Below are 20,503 nucleotides of genomic sequence, written 5' to 3' on the forward strand. Positions count from 1 at the left end.
ACCTAACGTAGGGACAAGTCGCTGGCAATACGAGTGCATACAATGCAGGGCTCGCTCTCACGGCCGGTGGGTGGGGAGTCGGCGTCAGTATCGCTCACTCGCCACGCGTGACGATCGCGGATCGCCCTAAATCGACTTCTCTCGTGTCTCACCCCCTTTTGGCCTAGTTGCAGTTGATCGCATATCCCGTCCAAACGTACCCGGCCCTCGTTGAGATCTTCTCCAGCGCGACGGCCCCATGCAGCTGGCAGTGGTGTGGGATCGGTTCTGTGGCTCGTCGGTAGGTGGGTCTCCTCAATTTCACGTATTCCCTGGTTGTGATTCTTCTTTTTTTTCCTCCATTTTTTATAGCGATATTTAAAAAATGAGACCAACCCGAGAGCTAACCCCCGTTGCCTTTTCTATACGAGAAACTCCGCGAGCGCCGCGAGTCAGAGCCGAGGCTCGAACCCGGACGGACTGGCTACAACTCCAACAGCACAACCAACGGGTCGACGCCCTGTTCTCAGGATAGCGATATTTGGTAACTAGAGTATGTGGCAGATTGGAAATCTACTGAACGAACCTGCTAGCGAGGCTGTGCGTGCTCCCGCGCGAGAGGCCGAGCGCGGTACTACACGCGAGACCCAGACAACAAATCATGGCCCAACAGAAAACCCCACGCACCCAACCCCATGCCGAATCATACCACCACTCCCCACACGGTCCGCGCGACCACCCTTCTCCCTCTACTTCTTAACTCCGACGCAAGTAAACTCTCCGCCCTGCGCAGTCTCTCAGATCGACACCAAAACACTACCGTAACGACAAATCTGGAGGATCGAGAACAATCCCCAGTGGCCTCTTCTCTTCATCCTCTATAGACGGCTATCATCAGCTCCAAGACGGGGAAATTACCAGGGATCTGGCAAAAGATTCACCAGGAAACATCACCCACCCTGGCAAGATCAAGTTCATCCTCACTACTCTAAAAAAAAAAGATAACCTAGCAGTAATTTACCACCGCATTTGAACAAATCTTACCAGCCCGTGCACGCTGTTATCACCAGCTATATAGACCAAGAGCTCCCCCACCCTCTCCTGTTTCAGTTTTGTGATGATGTGAATAGCAGCCCAAGAAATCAGGAATGTTACCCATGTAAGAACTAGAGATAAAAAACGGAACCTTTGATGATCACAAAATCACATAGTTCTAGAAAAAAATGCGTTACAATAGGGTAACTTCTAGACTAGTATGCTAGGTAGCAAAAAAGTTTTGAAAAATACATGAAAAAAGGATAAATTACCAATCTGTACATGAGCAAAATTATCATCTACTTTGTATTAAAGCTATCAGGGAAAAAAATGTGGTGTCTTTTTTTGAAGTTGCTCATGCTGCACTGCATATATCCCGACTATGTAAAAAATGTGTCCTATGCAATTGAATGAAGGAATGATCTTCCTTTTGATCCCTGTTGTAAGAAAAAGCATGAAACGCAACAATGTGTCAAAATTTAGTGAACATGTGTAAAATTTCCACTTTTCTATACAGAGAAAACAAGAACATTGTACGTAATGATGATACTAACACGTGAATGCAAAAAGCATAAGAAGGTGGTACAAAATGGTTTCTAGCCTGGAAGATAATGCAGAAGGTCTATTGAGAAGTGGCAGAATGAATCAACAGGAAGATGTTGCACGCATGACAAACAACAATTTTGCAAACCCCAACATTCCGGACACAGGTAGTTAATCATTTGTGCAATTACTACCAGCCTTGATGTTTATAAAACTACCTTGATCACCTTATGTTGTTTACCAGTGTTCTTTGTAAGAAATTACCAGCATTGATGTTTATAAAACTACAATGATCAACTTATGCGGTTTACAAGCGTTTAAAGGTCTTACTATACACTAGGTGTATAAACTAACAAGTTCACAATGTACGGAAATGCCGGTCCTTGTTGGAAAAATAATCACCATACTAGATTGTGCAACTAAATTACCAGGTGAACACTATGAAAGTTATCAGACATGTTGAGAGCAATTTACCACTCATCCCGTGGTAAGAAATTACCAGCCTTCATGTTTATGAGATTACAATGATCAACTTATGTTGTTTACCAGTGTGTACGTAAGGGTCTTACCACACACCAGGCGCTAAACTACCAAGTTCATAGTGTATCAAATATCAGTCTTTGTAAAATAAAAATAAAAAGATAACCATACTAGATTTTGTGACTAAAGCACTAGGTGAACACTATGAAAGTTATCAGACATGTTGAGAGGAGTTTACCGCACAAAAAGAAAAACTAACTGATATTTACTATGCCGCATTGCAGGTTCCTGGACGATCAATGCACACAACAACTTGCTTAGTGTGGAAAAAAATGCAAGCATGGGAGCAGGAAGCTTTGAGGAGCTAACAATCAGTGAACTGGCAACTCTAGAATCAGCTGGCACTACAAAAAAAGACACATCTGTGACATTTTGGGCCGAACGAATTTTTTTTCTGTCATACATATGACACTTCTATGACAATAATTGTGACAAAACCCGGTATCATCATAGATGTGGTGGGCTCCTACTTCCATGACAAAAAATCATGACAGAAAATGGGCTTTTCGTCCTGGGCGGGCCGGAGACGCAGCTGCATGACATTCTTTGGGCCGTCCATGATGGAAAAAATCGTGGTAGAAGCGAGGGGGAGGAAAATTTCGGGGAGTTGGCGGTTACGATGGGAGATTGGGGGTCGAGCGATGCGCGTTTCTCTCGTACACGTGTGAGGCGTTGGCTCTAACTGAACCCGAGCGAGGCGTTGGGCTCTAACTGAACCCGAGCGATTGCACTGCAGGCTACGCGTTACTAAACCCGAGCGATCGATCGATGGCTGTTAACTAAACCCGATGGAGCGATTCTTTCGCTACTGCTGCTAACTGAAACCGATCGATTGGATGAACAGTGAGCGTTGCGGGGGGGGGGGGGGGGGGAGGGGGGGTTGGATGAACAGTGAGTGGTGGTGTTGCCTCTGGATGAACAGGACCCCGTGGTGTGGAGGGCTGGATGAACAGTAGACGATGGAGGGGTGGTTGAACAGGACCATGTGGTGTGGATGGCTGGATGAACAGTAGATGATGGAGGGCTGGATGAACAGTAGACGGTGGAGGAGTGGTTGAACAGTAGCCGGTGGAGTAGCGCGCGGTGGAGGCTAGATGAACAGGAGCCCGTGGAGGCTGGAGGAGGTCGACGGGGGAGATGAACTGTATCCCGTGGAGTCCCGTTTTACGGTACGCCACACCCCTCCCGATGAACAGGACCCCCGTCTCGACCATAGCGCTCCAACACAAGTCCGTTTCGTCCGTTTTGCGGTATGCCATAACCCTCCCGATCAACAGGACCCCCGTTTCGACCGTAGGAGGTCCGTTTCGTCCGTTTTGCAGTACGCCACACCACTCCCGATCAACAGGACCCCCGTTTCGACCGTAGGAGGTCCGTTTCCTTCGTTTTGCGGTACGCCACACCCTTCCCGATCAACAGGACCCCGTTCCGGACGTAGGAGGTCCGTTTCCTCCGTTGTGCGGTACGCCAGGCCTCGTTTCCATCGCCTGTTCCGTCCAAGCTGGTTGGCTCCCACGCATTTCGTTGCCTCCTGATGAACACGACGCATTCCTTGCCTCCCCATGAACACGACACATTCCGTTGGCTCCTCATGAACACGACGACGACGTTGTTTCTCCGTTCCGACCCAGCCATGTACGTATGCGCGAGTAGGTGTTCGTGACCCTGCCCGTATGTATGTACGTGGCCGTATTTTCTTTCTTGCATCCTCGCTGCTGTACGTACGTGTACATGCTACGTGCGCGCCTCTACATCGACACGTGCGCGCCTCTACTACGACACGTGCGTGCCTCTACATCGACCAGTATGTACGTACACTTTCCCGACCAGAATGACAACGCTACGTACGCTTCGACCAGGTGGGTCCTGACTGTCAGGCACTTCCTTGCCTGCGAAGATGTAGCTGGTGGGTCCCAGCAGTCAGGGAGGCGAATCGTTTTGGTTTTTTTTTTTGCCCGGACGCACTTCCTTGTGTGCGCAGATGTAGCTGGTGGGTCCCAGCAGTCAGGGGGGAAATGTTTTTTTCGCGAAATACTGGTGGCCCATCCGGTGGGTCCCTGCTGTCAGGTGGAGGAATAATTATTTTGCGTGTAATAAGGAGGCACTTCCTTGCGGTCGCCATGGACCCAGTTGTCAGCCTCTCCACGCACAGTACTCTTCCGATGGAAGTCAGTCGTTGACCATATTGACCACGCCGCGCCGAGAGCACCACGGCGGTGGACGATGGCGAGGCCTAGGAAAGGGACGACGCGGAGCCGTGGAAGACGCAACAGTGGATGCCCACGCGAAGAGGAGTACGAGGGTGAGGCTGCCATCGCCGCAGAATAACAGGGGGTGTGGGTGAGTAGAGGGATGGCCTGGCCAGCGGTGGGAGTAGTAGGGGGCGGTGAGGCCTCTATCGCATCGCAGCCGGCTACGAGAGGCAGGAGCACGAGGCACGACCGACGCTGCTTTGGGCGGCTGGAGCAAGAAGACCAGAGATTGAACAAGCACTACGGCCGTTGGATGGACATCGTACGGTCACTAGAGCTAGAATCGTGCATATTATTGACTAAGTTGACAAAGCCCTCCGTCTCCGTCAACTTAGTAGGCCGACAAGTCAGCCTGCCACTATACTGGGTCCCAGCTAACATGCAGAGTATTCATTTTTTTGTGCGTAATAAGGAGGCACTTCCTTGCGTGCAAAGATATAGCTGGTGGGTCCGAGCTATCAGCAGCGGTAACGTTTTTTTCACGAAATACACAGGCCCTTTCGGTGGGTCCCTGATGTCAGGTGGAGGAATCATTATTTTGCGCGTAATAAGAAGGCATTTCCTTGCATGCGACTGTGGACCCAGCTGTCGGCCTCTCCACATACAGTCCACTTCAGATGCATGTCGGTCGTTGACCACGTTGACCAGACCGCGCCAAGAGCACCAGGGCTGTGGATGACGGCGAGGCCTAGGAAAGGAACGACACGGAGGCAGGGAAGACTCGGCAGTTGTTTCCCACGCGGAGGGGAGTACGACTGTACGAGGGTTTACTGGTTCATCTGCCGTCGCCGGAGAATAATAACAACAGGTGTGAGTGAGTAGAGGGATGGCTAGACCAGCGATGGGAGTACGGTGGGGCGATGAGGCCTGCGCGGCAGCAGAGCCGGCCGCGAGGAGGAGGGAGCAGGCAGTCCCGCCGGTGCTGTTTGAGCGGCTGAAGCAGGAAGAGCAGAGATTGAAGAAGCACGACGGCCACTGGATGGCAATCCAACAGTCACTGCTTGTGCGTCAACCTTTTTTTAGGAAAGCCTCAAATCTGTGGAAAACAACATACAACCCATCTGCCATTATTTCTAATAATTTACAGCCCATTTGCTAATTCTTAAGTTTTTTTGGAGCTCATATTCTTTTTGTTAGCATTACAGCCCATATAGTGGCCATGGTTAAAAAATTATACGAAATTTTGCATATTTCGGTGCGGTCCGAACTGTTTTTAATCCCGAAATTTCGACTCATATTCAAACTGATTTTAAAAATAAATGTATATCAATATAAAATCCAACAAATTCTCCACGCATAAAAATTAATGTAATTTAAAATCTCAAAATGAAAAAAAGATATTTGAAACTAATTGCCGGTTTGATGTGTTTTAAAAATGTACAATCCATTTCTCATTACTCATGGGCCATTTTCTCGGCCAGCCGAATGAAAGCTCTCCTCGTCTTGAAAGATCTGCACCCCAACAGGCCTGACAAAGCGACTTACTTGGCAAATAACAAAAAAACTGGGCTGTGGCCGTGGACCCAGCTGTCAGCCTCTCCATGTATAGTACTCTTCCGATGGAAGTCGTTCCTTGACCACGTTGACCACACCGCACGGAGAGCACCACAGCGGTGGACGACGGCGAGGCCTAGGAAGGGGATGACGCGGAGCCGGGGAAGGCGCGGCAGTGGAAGCCCGCGCGGAGACGAGTATGAGGGTTCACTGGTTCGGCTGCGGTGTGAGGCTGCCGTCGCCATAGGGTCTGGCCAGCGGTGGGAATAGTAGGGGGCGGTGAGTCCTCCACGGCAGCACAACCGGCCACGGGAGGCAGGAGCATGAGGCACGACCGGCGCTGGTTTGGGCGGCTGGAGCAAGAAGACCAGAGGTTGAAGAAGCACTATGGCCGTTGGATGGACATCGTACAGTCACTGGAGCTAGAATCTTTCATATTGACTAAGTTGACAAAGCCCTTCGTCCCCGTCAACTTAGTAGGCCCACAAGTCAGTCTCCCACCAAGGTGGGTCCCAGCTAGCAAGGGGAGTATTCATTTTTTTTGTGCGTAATTAGGAGGCACTTCCGGTGGGTCCGAGCTGACAACGAGGGAACATTTTTTTCGTGAAATACGATGGCCCGTCAGGTGGGTCCCAGCAGTCAGGGGGCAAACGTTTTTTTCGCAAAATACGATGGCCCGTCCAGTGGGTCCCTGCTGTCAGTTGGGGGAATCATTATTTTCCGCATAATAAGGAGGCACTTACTTGCTGCGGCCGTGGACCCAGCTGAGACTCTCCATGTACAGTATACTTTCGATGGAAGTCGTTCCTTGACCACGTTGACCTCGCCGCGTTCCGTTGCATGCATGCGTCCATGGGCGTGGTGCGTCCTCACTGTCAGCCTCTCACGTACAGTCATCTTCTGTTGCCTCTCGGTTGTTGACCATGTTGCCAAACCGTGCCGAGCGCACCCAGACTAGAACGACCCAGAGATGGGGAAGACGGGGTAGTGGAGTCGATGGAGAGGAGTAGGAAACTTCACTGGTTCGGGTGCGCGGCAGCACAGCCGCGGTGCCGCCCATGGGAGACAGGAGCAAGAACCGAGGTTGAAGAAGGAGCACGGCTGTTGGATTAACATCCAACGGTCCAGCTGCTAGAATCATTTGTTGATTAAGTTGACAAAGTCGTGCGTACACGTCCGCTTAGCAGGCCCACAAGTCAGTCACCAAATCTGACGGGTCCCAGCTATCAACGGGATGAATAATTTTTTTCGCAAAACAAGGAGGCACTTCCTTCCGTGCGAAGATACAGCCGGTGGGTCCTAGCTGTCAGGTGGAGGAAACATTTTTTTCGGCTTAATAAGGAGGAACTTTCCTTGCGTGCGACCATGGACCTCGTGGATCCCAGCCGTCAGGCTCTCCATGTACAGTCCTCTTCCGATGACTCTCATTTATTGACCACACCGCACCGAACACAGCGAGGCGATGGACAATGGTGAGGCCCCGGACGGGAACGACTCGGAGATGGGAAAACGTGGCAGTGGAGTCGCAGATTGAGAGGAGGAGAAGGGTTATAACTGATTCTGTTGCAATTCATATCAAACTCAGGTTCACAGGACACGTTCATATTCATAGCCAACGTTCACTATCAACAACTCAAAAGATTCATATATACACAAGCTCAGCATATCTATGCATCCAAATGATTGATAGATCACACGACAATATTCATACATAATTCACAAAAAGATTCAGATATACACATCTTCAGTATGTTTATGCATCCAAATGATTGAGATCACAGCCAATATGATCCATGGACGAACTTTAATTACCTAGGGTATAGACTGGTAAATGGTGTTCAATCAGAGGTACTTCTTGCTAAAATTAGTTCTTGTACAAGTAAACTTTCGAGTACATAAGAGGCGACACAGACAATCTGAACTTTGCTTGTAGGTTTATCCTCAAATAGTGGCCTCATGCCGAGGGAGGTTTGAGCAACTTGGCCACTACTTTCATCCAACTAGTTTACTGGCTCATCTTGGTCCTGTATCTCGCCAAAATTCTACATTGCAGACGAGAAAGGAGGCGGTTGAGAAAATGAACCACCCAAATTTTTTGTGCAGTTCAACTAAAATGAAGCATCCTTGGCGTGCAGACTGATTATGTGCCAGATGAATATACACGTCAACCAACTTGTCTGGAATCTTTAGACTCCATGCCATATAGTTCGCTACCATATGTGCCGATAACCAAAAGGCACAAGTTGGGACCAAAGACTGGACTGCATTTTTCTGGGCTATGCACCAACCAATATGTTTGGCGTTCACTCTCCTAATACTTGGAGTTTGACAATTGGTTGACGCCGGTTGATACTCGAATGAATATAGGCACTTCTTGTCAACATCGATGCTTGTCTGAGTGAACTTTGGAGTACATAGCAGCAGCATAAGTACCTGTCCATCTGATCATTTTGTGCAGTTCTACTGAAATCACCCGATGTAATGATTTGCCTGCGAGTTCAGGCTCCAAATTACTCCTTTACGAAATCGGCAAACAGTAGCACAATACCAAATTACCAATACATATGATAGGCACAATAATCAGGATAAAGACCAGTACCAAACTGTGTGAGGTAGCAATCAATTACTATTTCCTTTGACTGGAAGCCGAGATAAGCCAAGCAACTGACAACAAAGGAAGAAAGCAAGCGGAGATTAGGGACTGATAGGAAAGGACGGAAGCTGTCGCGGCAATGAAGCACCCAAAGTTTTTGTGCAGTTCCACCAAAATCGAGCATCCCTGTTGGCACATATATTGAGAGAGTGAGATTACTATAATAGTGGGACTAGTTGATGAAACATACACTAACAAATAGAAGCACCCTCATTATCTTAATGGGTAAAGTAAGCAACATAGTAGTCTTGCTTAAAGAGAGGTATTAGTTTATTTAATCAGTGCCAATGAGCTCAACTCAACACTCAAAACATTGCCATTTATCATAGGTTGCAAAACTTAAAAGTGCAAAGATTAAGGAGTTTCTCATGACAGTAGCACGATACAAATAGAGATGACAACAAACTAATATGGATGAAGGCCTTAGGCCCGTACCAACCTGAGAACAAAAGCTTATTCATGTAGTCCCATAAGAGATGATAAAGCACTCACTGGAATCACACAATAGTATATATTTTTGTGCATATGGTTGAAATCACTCTTGTTTACCAGTGCTGAGATTATATCGAAAGATTATCAAGAACTTTCCAGCAGAGTTAAAGCACTGGCTGGGATACAGTTCATTGTATTGTCTTGTGTAGTTCCACTAAAATGTATGATTGGCACAACATTATCCCTGTTTTGCACAAGTAGGAACAAGGTGAAACTTCATTAGCTTAGTGAGAAAGGATAGGAAGACATTAGCATATTACTCAAACAGTAGCATCAAATTCATGATGGACAATACGCCAAAACATTGCCTCATTGAACCAATGGCAATAAATTGACATGCAAAACAATAGCACTATTATGTCATGACACTAATAATATTCCTTCCCTGCTCCACCACATGATTCACCTCCATAGACAAACATTCACACGTACATGATTCAGCATAGGGTCCTACTAAAGATTTGTTTAACTCCAACAGGAAAATTAGGCAGTAATAAATCAGTGGTACTTAAGTACTCCTAAAAATTAAGTGAGACAGCAGAAGTGGAAGGGCTCCCTGGAGGATTATCTCACATGTAAGGTAGTTATTGCCAGAGCCCCTGAATAGCCTCGACTGAGGCCTCTGGCTTCAGCAAGATCGCCTTGGCACTGTTTATTCTTCTTCTTCTTCCTCTTCATGCTCTGTTTCTCTTTCTCCTCACCAGTTGGGGGAAACCAAGTACATGATTGGCCTTCTAATTCAGAATCGGTTTTGTAAGCGAGGGAGTACAAGTGTAATAGTAAAAAACAACATTATTTTCTCATGGCAGTCGGAAAATAGAGATGAACACATGCATTAAATATCATTCTTACCTAAAGGAAGGTTATGGCGCCAATATGGATGATGAGGATTGGAACACAGATCTCCCTTTGTGCAGTTCCACCAAAATGAACCAACTGTTCCATATGACATTCCAGTTAAACAACACAAAAGTCACTTCTTTTAAGAAGAGTTTTGTGCAGTGCACCAAAAGGTCACAACAGCAACCAGGTGAATTGGATATCCCTGTTTGCACAAAAAGGCACAGAGGAAACAGTCAGAGTCTCAAACAATTACAGGCAAAACATTTGGCTAAACTTGTCAGAGTCTCAAACAATTGCAGGCAAAAACAGTGGCATGGCTTCATTTTTACCAGGGACATTATATTAAGAACAGCTAAGGTTGCATTCGGTTCACAGGTTTCGTGCAGGATTTTCGTAGGAACACAATTCCTATGGTATTCTTTCCCTTCCAACCATTCGGAACACGGGAAAGGTGAATAACGTTTCATAGGAAAGCTTTTCTGGTAGTACTGATTCCATCAGATTAGAAACATCCACGCGCTGCTCATTTTTTGGGCGGAAGCCCGAGGCAGGCGCTCGCTGCCATGCGTTAGACAAGTTGCTGTGCTGTGTTTGACAGAATAAAAAAATCAACCTATGCGTGGTACGTGAGGTGAGGACAAGAGTAGTCACTGTGCAGCTGAATAAACAAATAGCATCTCATACTGCCAAGCATGCTACTCTAAAAAAACAAATCTGTACATTTCGTAGTCCATCCGAACACATTCTGTTGAGAGTTTCCTCCGGTTCGCCGTTCCATAGTTTTATACCTACATTCCTTTCCTATTCCTCTATTTTCATCAAGACCTATGTTTTCTGCCCCTTTATTCCGACCGGAGCCTAAATATTTGGTATAAGGGCATGGGACAATGGGTGCACCAGCAGTACAACACCATGTACGTAAACAGGGGCATAAAGTGGTGATTCATAGTTTGTTGCCCCGAGAAACAAACATCCAAGAAACATATCTGGGTTGGTCTCATTTTTGTTCACTCTAGCCACCTACTCCTATGTGGGGATAGCAAACCTAGTCCTGGTCATACCACTGTGTACAACGTTACCCCTATATTTCCCTTTTCGACCAAGAGGCCGGTTGGATGACCAGTCTGTACTACTTTCATCCCCTTTCCTTCCTGTTTGTACCAAGTCCGATGTAGTCCCTCCGTTTCTTTTTAGTCCGCATATAAGGTTTGGTCAAAGTCAAGCATTATAGAGTTTGACTAACTTTATATTAAAAAAATATAAACATTCATAATATGAAATAAATATATTCAGATGCACCATGAAACATATTTTCATACTATATAGTTTTAGTAGTGTAGATGTTCATAATTTTTTATGTAAATTTGGTCAAACTTTGTGTAGTTTGACTTTGACCAAATCTTATATGCGGAGTAAAAAGAAACGGAGGGAGTACATACTAAATTCCCCCACCCCCACTTTATTTCAATGACAAGTATTTTCGGACGGAGGGAGTACAAGATTCAACTCCATGAAGTAGCTTTACCTCTAACAATAGAAGGAAAAAAATAGGTGACATTGGACCATCCAATCGAGAGGGGCTGAGAGGTAGAAAATGATACACATCAGTGACGTAGCGAGCTGGGGAAGTAGAGCTAAGGCGGTTTCGAACGAAGATATACCTGAAGGTCGTCGGGATGTGGATAGGTGGGCGGCGGGAGGCCGGATCCGCCCACAGGCAACAATGAAGGGATCGGAGGACCTCCCGCGCTGGCGCTTGGCCAGAGATAACGGTGCAGCCGGCAGTGGGTCTCCTCCCTCGCTGTCGACGACGGCCTAAACGCTGCCCCTCCTCCCCTTCACCGGCGGAGGGGGATACGTCCAGATCTGTAACCAGCGGTGAGGATAGAAAGCCAGTGTTTTTTGAAGGGAGAAAGACAGTGTTACTACCCCTATCTTGTTTAGATTTGGAGAGGATGAGAGTGTGTGAATAGAGCAGCCCTAGCAAGCAAGCGCGGAGGCTCCGACCTATATATAAGTAGTGGGGAAGTTTTCCTTTTTCACTCCATCAAAACAATCGTTTAAAATTGTGTACTACTACATGCCAGGTCACGGTTTTTTTAGTTGTTGGTTGTTTCTTGAGATAGCTACCCGCTTGTTCCAACTGGTGTTACGGTGTGCTAGGTCGCACTTAGTATCGTTCAAGTCTGGTACTACAAGTCCCTCCATTAAATGAACAACCACCCCCTCATAAAAATTGTGAACAAGCCCACGGCTAAAATTAGCGGAAACAGGGGTTGCCCCAACATGCATTATTATTTATATTTTCTACTCCCTCCATTCCTAATTATAAGTCTTTTTTATTAGCCACACCTAAGACAAGAATTTTTTTATTAGCAGTGAACCCCACATGTCATAGACACAAAAATTGTGGCAAGATTCCCTTAGGCAAGCCAAAGTGTCTCTAACAATTTGAGCAACTCAGGTTAGGCAAGTGTGGCAAGTGTGGGAAAAATAATGTGGCAACATAAGACAAACATAGTCACAATCCAAACAGCCCCGTGATTTTTTGTGACATGCATGAAAATTTGGTTAGTTAAATTTATAGTCGAAATTTGGCAAGGTGCATCAAATCAACACATGCAAGTATCAAAAGGAAAGTCACGGCATGCATGCATGCATTGTACTCCCTCCGTTTCCAAATATAAGTCTTTTTAGAGATTGTAACAACTGACTAGTCCCTCCGTTCCTAAATGTAAGTCTTTTTAGGGATTCCACTACAAACTACATACAGATGTATATAGACATATTTTAGAGTGTAGATTCACTCATTTTGTTCTGTATGTAGTTCATAGTGAAATCTCTAAAAAGACTTATATTTTGGAACGGAGGGAGTACATACGAAGCAGAATATGTCTACTCCTACATACGAAGTAGCCCATTTGAAATGTGTAAAAAGACTTTTATCGAGTGCAGTGCTTTGATGTGTCGCGTCAACTCGTACAAGACCGAGAAATTTGATTACTATGATGCCCTCTCCCTTGCGGACTGAGCTCCGGTGCCTTAACTGCACCTGCCTTTGGCTGCATGACAGGTGGGCCAACCACCTGTTGGGCCCACCTGTCATGGACGCAAAGGCAGGAGCAGTAAGTAGAAGCTTTCGCTACACGCTATCCCTCCCGCACGAGGTGGACGGACATGCAGCAGTGGACTCGATACTGTAGAAGTAGGAGTAACATCATTGTACGTCTTCTCGAAGATGCGAAGAGCCAAGCGCAAACCGAATGTGGCAGTTGCGAACGCTCGCGTGGTGCGGTTCCTTGGAGTACTAGCCAGGCTCTTGCATGAGACAAAATTGCTATTGTTTAACAATTAAACTCCATTATCCATTGGTTGATACTCATTCTGCATAGGTCCACGCGCTTAGCACCGTTTCCTCCTGGGGTCACCAATGTTTATTTGCTAATTAATAGCATTCCATGCAATGAACTAGCCATTGAAAGTCATTAAAAGCATGCACACCTCTCATCTCTTATTGGTTGAAACATATGTCAAGAAACAAGAAACAAGGTAGAAGTTAATGCACCGCACCTAAGTGTTTTGGGACTATTTGGTTTTTGTAAGATGACTTAAACACCTAGATGGAGGGAGTAGTATAGACCTGTAAACCGAAAAGGAGTATTTGCCTTTCTAGAGATTTCAACAAGTGACTAGACTTCGGCTCAAAAAAAACAAGTGACTAGACTACACCATGTGCAGTACCCCCTCCCTTTTGGTTTATAGGGCTCAAATCTCAAATCTCATGAACCAAGGCATTTTGCTATTGGAGGAATGTATCTCGTACTTTACAAAACTACCCTAATTAAACTCATGCATTAATTACGTAGTTCTCTCGTTTTCCTCTCTGCCTTGGTCGCGGTGCACAATATTGAGCACTCCTGTATTACTAGCCGCTCTCTCTACATGCGGGACATTTCAAAGCATCTGGGCCCGCGTGCCATCCACCAAATCACAACGAGGTGCTACAGTCGAGACTCACCTGTCACCCCGGTGTGGCCGTCATGACCCGTCATATCACAAAACCCACACCTTTACCAGCAGTGGTAAGGTGGCCTCCAAGTTGGACTAGACGAAGCAACCATCATTTCATTGGAATGCTCGTTCAAGCCCTTTCTTCCCTTTCTTGAAGAAAACATCACTCTAGGCTACTCACTTCTGCCATTTTTCTTCTCTACCGACAAAGGAAAGGTGGGCGAATCAGTTATGCTGCTATATTTTCATTCCAATAATCTTCTTTTTGCGAAGCACCGATCGATTCCCACATCCTATTCTTTTCCCGTTTTCATTGCGATTGTGGTTTCCTTTCGATTGTTTTTTGTTTGTCAGTTCATTGATGGATCCTGGAGCACTAGGCAAAGAGTTGCCGGCGGATAACCCACTGAAGACAGTGATCTCCAGGAAGCGAGCACCGACCAACGAGTTGACCATGTTGGCGGGCCAACCCATGGAGACGAAGAACTCCAAGAAACAAGAACTGGCCAAAGAGTTGAGGACGTTGGCGGACGAACTCCTCAAAGAAAGTTGGAAGAATAGCAAGGGCCACACCGTGCCTACCCCAGGAACTCTGATTGCCACCTATGTGAGGCTCAAGACCGAGTTTGAGGAGATAGTCGCCGTTGAGAAGCAGTATTCCCCTACCAAGGTGATGGCCCCCATCGAGGACGAGGAGATGGCCCCCGGAGGGATGAGATCCCCCGGTGAGCTGCACAAGGTAAAAAATAATGGCTTATTACCATAGTTGTGGTTTCTGATTATTTGCAATGTGCTTGCTTTTTGATTATTTGCAATGTGCTTGTTAATATGTTAGGGTTGTGCAGGTGCCGGTGGTTGTCCTTGATGATTCCGATGTCGTGGCCCGTCCTGTTGGCATCGCCCCGGAGATCGATTCCGATGCCGCTGTCCATCCTGTGGACATCGCCCCAGAGATCGATTCCGATGTCGCGGTCAGTCCTGTGGACATCGCCCCACAAATCGATTCCCATGCCGATGTCCGTGCTGTGGTTATTGCCCGAGAGATCGATGACAAGAAATAGTTGGTCGCGCTAATCCTTCAGGGTAGTTTGCATTGCCCTGTGTTTACTTACTAGAACAATGCGTGTTATCAAACCATCTTAGGGCTAGTGCATTGTCTTGTGTGGGCGGAACTTGCTACTTTTGTTTGATAGTGAATCATGCGAACCCTCTCCGAGTTATGGAAACAGATGTATCCTCACCAACTTTTGATGTAATATATGGCATGCTTCGATGTAAGTTTGAACTGTTTATCATATCAGCAGGGCTTGTTTGATGATTCTTGGTGTTAGTAGGCTAGCTACTGTGCGAGCTATAGTACTTGCAAAACACTCACCGAAGAGAAACGTTGGGGCTGATGAGCTCGTGGTACGCTTGTACTTATCCCTCATCGATCGACCAATAGCCCTAGCTCCTAAAATTGTAGGCTTAGCGATCGATCAGACAATAGTTGACATACATTCAGGCCTCATTTGGTTCATAGGGTCGGAAAATTGTAGCAAAAGTACAGAGAACGTGCAACACAAAATCATAGCAGTGCAGAGACGTACTCCCTCCACTCCAAAATAGATGACCTAGGCGGGCTAGTTTGGCCTAGTGGGTTTCAGTGATATGACGTGGTACAGTGCCGTCCAGTCTTTGCGTGTGGTAGCAGTATTGCGGGTACAATAAGTTTTCTTGAAGAAGCGGAATTCAACAAAGTCATGATGGTTCCTTCGTCCAAACAACTTACAGTGGGAAAGGTTGGGCCTGCGATACGACTGGGGTAGACCAGGATAATTTTGTGCATGGCAGGTGGACCAGGATGGTCGACGTCCCACATGTCGGTGAATGAAAGTATTCTTTCCGATATAGAGGACGAGCAACGAGTATTCATTGTTTATTTTTGATGAAAGCTATTGTCTCCACTGTTACTCCTTGACTTTGTCAATGCCTCTCTCTCCTCCACATAAGCGGGGACTACTTGCTATGCATGCAGCGGGCAGCTGGCATCTTGAGGGGCCAGGGCGGTGAGAGCGGGCTTCGGAAGCGGTCTGGACTCCAGCATGGCCCACCTCACATTATCACCATATATCTCTTGGAGTCCATGCGCGGCGGGCGGGCGATCTCTTCTCCCTCCCCCGTTTCTCTCTTCTCAGCCGACGCCCGCCGAGTGATTAGATTTCGGCTATCAACGGTTTATTCAATTACGGTCCCACATGTCAGTGAAATTGCAAGACAACGCGTGTCCCCTCTGGTGAGCGGCGTGCGAGCCGGACTGTCGGGGTTACGACGTGTACGAGTCGTAAGTGTGCGGCCTTTTCCTTTAGAACCTGCGAAGCGTAACATTTTCGCGCGATCGATCGATAGCAATCCAGAACAAAATGACGAGGGCGGTGCTTTCCCACTCGTTAGGCGGGCTATTTCGAGTGATATTACGTGCTACAGTGCCGTCCACTTGCTCCATTTTTATGTAAGCAAGAGTTTACACTCTTATGCGGGAGGAGTGCGAAACACCGCGGATCTGATTTTGATCGAGGGATAACTGTTCCCTGCCAAATAATGGAGGATTGTTAGCGATTATAGCATGATAATTAGGGCATCTCCAACGCTGGCCCACAAATTTTGGTTTTTACAGTATTTCTTTCTCCATTCACAGGTAGACTCGCGTAGATAGATAAAGAACACGAGCTGATGAGGCGCATGTGGACTGTTTGACTGGTCAACCATACAAATATGGAGCTATACGCTGAGCCAGCGACCGTATAATCACCATATCTCGTATACAATGATCAAAGTGAGCTATCAATACAAGTTTGATGACCGCCAATGCATTTTACTCGGTAATAAATGACCAGGATTGAAGGGGAATCCTAATTTGCTTCGTCTTCTGTCCTTGAACTCTTGACAAACCAATGCACTATACGGTTGTCCGGCCACTCCACCCCAGAGCTCTCACCAAGCGTCGTTCATGCCACTGCGTCGCACACTAACCGGTAAGGCAGCGATGGCATCCCGCCGCGCCGAGTTCCTCGCTGCCCACGAACGCACACAAAATGGTAGGGAAGCAATGGCACCCCGCCGTGCCGAATACAACGCCGCTCGCGACCTCACAACTATGTGGGAGGAATTTGAAGATGCCAAGGCCAAATGGGTGGTAGAGCAAGAGGCGGCCAAAGCCGCACAGAGGGAGCGGAAAAGTCAGAAAGAACTCAAGAAAAGAGAGGCCCACCGCCGCAAGAAAGAAAAGGATGCACGCGCTGCTGCGGAGAGGTCGGCGGAGATCCAAGCACGGTGGGGTGTCGCCGACAAAGCCGGGAAGGAGAACGACGGCGTCTGGCCAGCATGTGAGAAGTAGTAGTACTAGCAGTTAGTGTGTGTATCTGTGTCTGAGTACGAGCATGTACCAGTACTACTAGTTACTACTGTAGTTTTTAGAGCAAATTCCCAGTACATTAGCCTAGACTAAATGGAAAAATTCCTATCCTATGCATCAAATGGCATCTCTTTCTCTATAGAAATCGAGATGCATGTCATCTCACTTCCTATGATTTTCGTATTCTTATCCTATGAACGAAAGGAGGCCTCTGTTGGAGTAAATACTGTAGCTAGCAGCACTGCTGGTACAGTAGTTTTCTTCAAGAAGCGGAATTCAACGAAGTCATGATGGTTCCTTTGTCTGAGCAACTTCAAAGTGGGAAGTGGGCCAGTGATTTGACGGCTCATTAGTCATTGTTACTGCGGTGCGATGACCTGGGTGACTCTCCCTTGGAGTTCTGCATGCATGGCAAGTGGTCGACGTCCCACATGTTGGTGAACGGAAGTATTCTTTCCGATATCGAGGAGCAAGGAAACCACGTGGTATAGTATCACTGCTGATTGGTTCGCAAAAAAATAGTATCACTACCGATTTATAATTATTTTTTATTTCTGATGAATGCTAGCGTTTCAACTCTTACGATGAAGGGTGCCAAACACGGCACGTGCTGGATGTCCCACACGTCAGCGAAAGGAGTGGGACATGAACATCATGGTAGAGCCCAGCCTAAAAAACAGCGTGATAGAGCGTCTCCACTTATTCCACTTCTGGGTCGGAGACCACCCGTAGTAGTACTTAGTGGTATGAACGATACAAAGTGCGACCTGGAGAGAAAGACACGTCTAGTTGGAAGGTCTCGGGGCATACATGTAAAAAAATATAAAAGTTAATATGTGCCTCCAACTAATATAGTAGTAGTGAGCACTTAGGCACGTACTCCATAACATCACCGTGGATTGCACGTACAACATTTAGTGGTAGTACGTAGTAAGAGACAAATGCCTCCCAAGAGTTCCCTTCTCGACCTACTTTTGGATGTTTGGTAGAGTGTATGGAGGGTGCATGAGTCCACACTAGTTTAGCACTAATACACTAGAAGCATGCATGTAGAGAGCATGCATGAAGAGGGGTGTTGAGTTGAGCATGCACGAAGAGGGAACAACTATGCCGAGACGAGAACGCAACCAAACACACCCTGTATGCCACACATGTTCATACAATTTGTGCCTTTCTACTTCACTTACTGCGCTACATTACTCAGGTTCGTACATCCACTCCTGGGTACATGTCCGTCTCGTAGTTCCAGTGCCACGTGTTCTTCATATAGATGGAACGATCGTTGCATACACGTGCGCCTTGATGCTAGATGTCTCGCGTGTTGGCAAAAGGATGAACAAAGCTCACGTAAAAAAAACAGAGTGGAAGAACATAGATTCTGGACGACCGAGAAGGAGCAAGGAACCTCGTGGTGGAGCGTCTGCACTCATAATATTTAATATTATTCAGCGATATAAAATTAACCAATCATCTCCACAGTGGACTGGAAGAGTACGAAACACGGCAGCCCAGTGTAGTTACATCATACTAGTAGATGGCTAACCCACGTTATCACCATATTTCTTGGCTTCCGTGCGACACCTATCTCTAGTAATCCAGCAACTTGTATCCCTTCTCCCTCCTCGTCTCTATCAAAGTGCGGTGGGCTGGCGTTTCTGCCGTCTATTAAGGTCAGTTAACTATCACCTATTAGCGACATGCCAGAGCATTCTAAAAAAAGTCCTTTCACGTTCCCTTTTCAAAAAGAAAAAATCCTTTCACGTACGAATTTGCCTGTATGCTTTGAGCAACTTGCATGTCCTATACTGCTCCTGTTTGATACTCTAACTTAGCTAGAGGTTAGACTAACTCATGACTAACCCTGAACTAACTGTAGCCAAAGAGGTGTTTGGGTGACAGGGTTAGATTGAAAATAAATGCACTTCATGGAGAGAGAAAAGTGATTGTTCAGTGGTGCCAATGAGAACTATCTCCAGTTAGCACCTCTTGGGTGGGATAGTTTTTTTTTGGTGGGTTCGGTGCAACTTGATCCAATTTAAACCCTCATATTTGGATACTTTAGGGCTATTTGAGCCCCAACTAGCTCAAACTAACTCTAACCCATGGATCCAAACAGGGCCTATGACCAGTCTCGACGCGGAGCAGTCGCGTGCACCGGGAAGCGGCGCTCTCTCGGCCGTCGCGCCACTTCAAAGCTGGCGCGAGTGAGAGGTCGCCTCCGCTCTGGCCGGGCATTAATGCGGCACTGACGCTGCAGGGCGACGCTGACCATTTCACGCGGGAAGCGCGCGCTGGCAAGGGAGTATAGGTTTTGAACCGTTTCAGGTGTAGTAGTAATGGTAGTTTGCAAAACTACTCAATTATTGCACTCAGATTCCTAAGAAATTGTGGTAAAAAATGTTACTCCACAGCCCGCTTCCCTTCTCCTTCCTGCTCGTGATTTACGTGGCCATGTTAACGTGGTTGTATCAAAAAAATGTCACTTCCTGCTCGTGATTTGCGTTATATAATTACAAGAAAGATTCTCGTGCATTGCACGGAACATCAATATGCATTTTTTTACAAAATACCTATTGTGATTGACCCATGTAGGAGTAATCCCATGTGTAAAAACTAATGATATCTCGAGAATTTTATCGGAAAACTGGTATCTCGAGAATGTCATCGAAAAAATGAAAGATGAGAGATAAGGCGAGGAGGAGTGGAGCGTGGTGGTGACTGGTGGTCGGAATGGGCGGAGGCATGGGGATGGACGGCGCCGGCAGGCAGCAGCGGCCACCATGCATGCTAGATTGTTCCAGAGACTTATTCCTTTTTTAGTTGCTGAGCAATGAGGTTGCGGGAGATAATGATGTGGAGAGAGGTGCGGGTATCTTTTGTAAAATTATCATAGTTTGCTTCCTATCCGTCATATATAGATCATACGGTCTGTATTACAAGATGGCAGGCACATCATCATCGCCAACTCATTTTTTTATAAGGGTACAGATGATAAGTTTGCTGACTACTAAAGTAAAGTGGAATCTGTCCATGTTATGCAAGTAAATAAAGGTGATTGTTTATTATACGGGTAAGGTTGGATGAAGGGTGGTAGGAACAAATGCTCCGCCTAGAGCATGTGTGTATGAGATGGAGTCTTAGTGTGTGTGTGTGGTGTGTGTGTGTGAGAGAGAGAGAGAGAGAGGAGAGAGAGAGATGGAGTCTTAGTTTGTGTGTGTGTGTGTGAGAGAGAGAGATGGAGTCTAAGTGTGTGTGTGTGGGGGGGCA

The sequence above is a fragment of the Triticum aestivum genome, chromosome 7B (genome assembly GCF_018294505.1).
Source record: "Triticum aestivum cultivar Chinese Spring chromosome 7B, IWGSC CS RefSeq v2.1, whole genome shotgun sequence".
Taxonomy (NCBI): domain Eukaryota; kingdom Viridiplantae; phylum Streptophyta; class Magnoliopsida; order Poales; family Poaceae; genus Triticum; species Triticum aestivum.